The sequence below is a fragment of the Orycteropus afer genome, unplaced genomic scaffold, assembly GCF_000298275.1.
Source record: "Orycteropus afer afer isolate SDZICR_OR568_19922 unplaced genomic scaffold, OryAfe1.0 scaffold00470, whole genome shotgun sequence".
NCBI lineage: Eukaryota > Metazoa > Chordata > Mammalia > Tubulidentata > Orycteropodidae > Orycteropus > Orycteropus afer.
Window position 1 is genome coordinate 377,549 of NW_006922057.1, and position 5,316 is coordinate 382,864.

The 5,316-nt window shown below is 38.4% G+C and overlaps 1 protein-coding gene across 1 annotated transcript in view; it reads left to right on the forward strand.

The window, feature by feature from the left end:
* The first annotated feature begins 4,523 nt into the window (after positions 1–4,523).
* VPS35L (VPS35 endosomal protein sorting factor like) overlaps positions 4,524–5,316 on the forward strand; it is a 221,075-nt gene continuing 220,282 nt past the window's right edge. Inside the window, exon 1 of the mRNA XM_007954736.2 lies at positions 4,524–4,634. The gene's annotated coding sequence lies outside the window, so the exon portion shown is untranslated. The remainder of the gene's footprint in view (positions 4,635–5,316) is intronic.

Here is a 5,316-nt window from a genome sequence, read left to right on the forward strand (position 1 = left end):
TTCTAATGTTCAACCATCCCTTCATTCCTGTAATAAATCCCACTTGATCATGATTTATGACTTTTAATATGCTTTTGGATCCTGTTTGGTAATATTTTCTTTAGGATTTTTTCATCCATATTCATAAAGGATATTGGCCTGTAGTTTTCTTTTTTTGTTGTGTTTTTGTCTTGTTTTAGTATCAGGTCATGTTTGCTCATAGAGTGAATTAAAGAGTATTCCTTTCTTCTCTGTCTTTTGGAAGAGTGTAAATAGGACTGATAATTATTCTTCTCTGGTAATATAATGCAGTGAAGCCATCTGGTTCTTTGATTGGGGGAACTGGGGGCTTGATCACTGATTTAATCTCTTATGTTTTATGGATCTGTTGAGATTTCTATTTCCTCTTGAGTCAGTTAGTTCTGTGCTTCTGTGCTTCTAAGAATTTGTCGATTTCATCTAGGGTATCCAGTTTGTTGCTATACAGTTGCTTATAATATTCTGTCATAATTCTCTTTCTTTCAGATCTTTTGTAATGTCTTCTTCTTTATTTCTTACTTTGATCATTTTAATTTTTTCTTTTTCTTTGTCAGTCCAGTGAAAGGTGTGTCAATTTTACTGATTTTTTCAAAGAAGCTTTCTTTTTTGTTTTTTTTAATGCTATTGTAGGAGCTCTGGTAGCATAGTACCTAAGGCACTTGACTGCTAACCAGGAGGCTGGCTGTTCAAACCCACCAGCCACTCCTCAGAAGAAAGATGGGGCAATCTACTTCCATAGTGATACTGCCTCGGAAACCCAAGGAGGGGTCACTATGAGTCGGGTCCGACTCCACAGCACATAGCAACAACAACAATGCTATTGTATTTCTGGTTTTGATTTTATTTATTTATACTCTGGTCTTTGTTACTCCTTTTTTCTGGTAGGTTTAAGCCTAGTTTGCTCTTCTCTTGCTAGTTTCTCAAGTTCTGAATTAGGCTTTTGATTTGAGAACATCTTTTTTCATGAAGCTATTTATTGCTCTGAGTTTCTGTCTGATTACTGCCTTCACTATATCCCATAAGTTTCAGTATATTGTACTTTGATTTTCATTTGACTCTAAGAAATTTGTGGTTTCTCTTTTGGTTATCTTGACTCATTGGTAGTTTAATAGTGTGCTATTTCATATCCATATATTTATGTATTTTCCAATATTTTTCTGTTATTAGTTTCTAGCTTCACTCTGTTGTAGTTAGAGAAAATACCTTGTATGATCTCAGTCTTTTTAAATGTGTCAGGACTTGCTCTGTGACCGAACATGTGATCTGTCCTTGAGACTGATCATGTGCACTTGGTGTAGAACATATATTGTGCTGTTGTGTGAGTGTCCTATACATGTCTGTTAAGTCTAGTTGGTTTATAGGGTGATTCAGGCCCTCTTTTTCCTTGCTGATCTTCTTTCAAGATGTTCTGCTTATATTGGAAGTGGTGTATTTAAGTCTCCAACTATTATTTTATTTCTCCCTTTAATTCTGTCAGTGTTTTCTTTATATATTTTAGGTATTCTGTTGTTGGGTGCATGTATATATTTATGATTGTTAAAACTTCTTAAAGGAGCTTTGATCACTGTATCACTTTGATCTTTATCTTTTCTGACAGATTTTGCCTTGAAGTCCACTTTGTTATTTTGGTTATTTTCATGGATTTTTTTTTTTTCCACCTTTCACTTTAAACCTATTTGTGTCCTTAGATCTAAGGTGTGTCTCTTATGAACAGTATATAATTGGATCATATTTATTTGTCCATTGTGCCACTGTCTGCCTTTTGATTGGAGCATTTAGTCTAATGACATTCACTGTAATTACCAATAAGAGGTGACTTACTTCTGCTATTTTGTTATTTGTTTTTTGTGTATCTTAAGCTTTCTTTGTCTTTTTCCTTTAGTACTGCTGCTTTTGTATTTTGTTGGTTTATTGTAGTTAGCATTTCTGATTCCTTTCTCCTTTCCTTTTGAATGTATTTTTAGATTTTTTTTAGCAGTTACCATGAATATTACAGTTAATAATTTATAACATCCCAGAATAAGTGGGTACCGGTTTAAGTTCAGTCAAATACAAGACATTGTATAACCACATCATTCCTCTTTATTTTGTTTATATTTCATATGTCCTGTGCTGTTTAAGGTTATGTGTCAACTTGGTTAGGCCTGGTTTTGAGCATCTGGGCAGCTGGATGTAGTTATTCCCCCATGGTGAGATTGGTAATCCACTCCATGATGGAATGGTCTGCTTCCACTGTATAAGGAGAAGCATTGAAAAAGGTCTGCAGCTTTTGGCATGCTTGAACCCTGATGTAGGCAAGTTGTTGTTCAGCAGTCTGCCGTGTTGTATGCTGATCTTGGGACTCTTAGTGGACTTGAATCAATGGCCTGGTGTGTGGTTTGGTAATGCTGGGACTGTGCCTTTTAACTTACCAACTTTGGGTTTGTCAGCCTCAGCAGGCATCAGCTGCCTGAGTAAAGAAAGCCTCCAGCTTCAGTGGGTCAGGAGCAAGGGGCAGAGCTGAAGGTCAAGGTCAAGAGGCTTTCACCCAGCCCCTAGAGCCTGGCACTTTGAACTCTGACTTCCAGCCTCTAAAACTGTAAGAGAATAAACTTCTGCTTGTTAAAGCCATCCTCCTGTGGTAATTTTATTAGAGTGGGTCGAAGTAACCAAAACATGCTCTGTCACATAATTTTAACCTTGATTTTTATGTATTTGTCATTGAAAAGAATGAAGGACTCTGGTACAGTCAATTACTTGGTATAACTCTCCTAGCCATGGTCTTTGTGACTCCCACCAGATTACTGGGTGGAATTATGCAAATGTGTGGTGCTTTGTGGCCCACCAAGGAGATTGGATAGCTTGTTAGTAATGTAAATAACGTACATGACTCCCATGTGGGGGTGGGGCCATTCACATAAGGTATATGGAACCCTAATGTGGGGATTGGTTAGTCTTGCCATCTTGTGAGGCTTAAAAGGAGCCCTCCTAGAGGAAGAAAGGGAGATCTCACTGTCATCAAGAGAGAAGAGCTGGGGGTAGAGTCGAGTGCATCCTTGGACATGAGATCTCTGCACTGAACCTCCTTTGCAGAGAGATTGGCAGAGAGGCAGGAGAGAAATGGCAACAGTGGAACCAACAGGCATGAGACAGAGCAGTGGGCTTTCCAGTCCACAGAGTGAGAGAGCTGAGTGCGTTTGGACAGGAGGCTTGCTGGTGGTGTGGGTTGCACCTAAGTGCACCTATTGGCAGAGCTAAAAATGTTTTGTCATACTTGACTGAGCAAGGCAGAGGCCAGACCAAGGGCCAAAGAGAGGTGTACCTTTAAGCAAGGCTGAGGGGAGACTATCTAGGTGGAAGAATTGTATCCTGAGCACAAAAATGTATCCTAAGCGAATTCCTGCATCTGAATTACCTGTTACTTCTCTAATAACCCCGTAATTGTGAGCATTGTCTTGTGAGTTCTCTGTGGCCATTGCAGTGAATTATCAAACCCAGCAAGAAGTAGTTAGTGCCATGGGAGGGATGGCTGATAGCAGAATTGATAATATGGCTGGAGGGTGGCGCTGGAGGGTGGCGGCATGCCTGGCCTCATAGGAATAAGCCTTGGGCTGCTGATGGTGATTCTCTTTCTCCCTCATGATGTTGGAGGAAGTAAGAAGAGGATGCTGCCTCCATATCCTTTTTGCAAAGACAAACCAATTAGAATTATTAAGCATGAATACCTTATTACTAGCTCTTAAACTTGCCATGAACTTTCTGTCATTTAGGGTCTTTCTTTCTGTATATGGCTTTGAAATACTTTCTAGTGTCTTTTTCCTTCCCTCTGCAGAACTCCCATTAGTATTTTTTGTAGGGCTGGGATAGTGAACTTTCTCAGCTTTTAATTTCACCCTCATTCTTCTTTTTTTTTTTTTTAATTTTTTTTAATTTTAATTTGGGTGGAAGTTTCCAGAGCAAATTCACTTTCCATACAGCATTTCACATGTACTTTGTCTCATGACATTGACTACAATCTCCCACAGTGCAACAGCTCTCCTCTTACTTCTTCCCCATAGCCACTTCTTCCCTGTGTCCTTCCCTCCCATACACTCCTGCCCCCCAAGCTGTGTCCCTGTATGTACACAACCCCTCTATTCTTCCTTCATTGATCTCTCCAAGGAGTAATTTCACCCTCATTCTTGAAGGAAATTTTTGTTAGGTATAGTATTCTTGGTTGACAGTTTTTTCCTATATTTAACTTCTTGAAGAACTGCCAAACTCTGATCTACAGCAGCTGCACTATTTTTCACTCTCCAAGCAATGCTTAAGTGTTCTGTTTTCTTCCCATCAGGTCAGCACTTGTTATTTTCCATTATTTGATTATAGCCATCCTCAAACAGATTTTTTAAAATGTTATTTAGCATATCTCGTTGGTCTTGGTAGAAATGGTGTTCTTCTATAAATTATTCCATAAAGAGGAAGTTCCAACAAAAAAAATACTCAGCCTTTCATAGATCCCCATTAACTAACTGGTTTGTGTTTTGGTGTTTACCAGGCATTCCAGGAATAGGAACTACAAAGCTGAATTTGCATCATGCCGATTGGAGTCTGTGGCATTGGAATTTGGGGATTATCACCCACTGAAACCCATAACTGTAAGTATTGTTAAGAATCTCTCTAAATGATACTCTCCTTCTGTAAAATTACAGACAGTATTCCTGGGCCTTTTCTATCTTGCCACTTGTAGCTGCTTTTGCATATTTGAATCAGCTGATATTTCTGCATACACACTCCCCTGCCCCTTTTGATACTGGCCTCATCCACAATCACTTTTACTTCCCCCTTCCTCATCTTAGTGTGGCTGTCATGAGTATTGGATAGCGTTGTTTCTGATTTGAATATTTAAGCAAAATATATTTTCCTACTTAATTTACCTATTTGAAATACTAAGAATCATTCTAATGGTAATGTGATGCAGAATAACATCTTAGACTATCAGTAAGTTACTTTAAAAAAAAAAAGGCAAGCAAAAGACATGTTGTTGTTTTCACTTGCCATCTAGTCAGTCCCTGGCTCATGGTGACGCTATGCACAATTAAATCAGATCATTGTAAACTATACAGTTTTCTTTAAATTCTATTTGTCTTGTTGTTGAGAATATACGTAGCAAAACATACACTGGTTCAACAGTTTCTATGTACACAATTTGGTAAAACTGATTACATTCTTCAGGTTATGCAAACATTCTCACCTTCCTTTTCTGAGTTATTCCTCTCTCATTAACATAAATTCACTGCCTGCAAAAACGACAAGGAGGCCACATGTTCTGACCTTCTC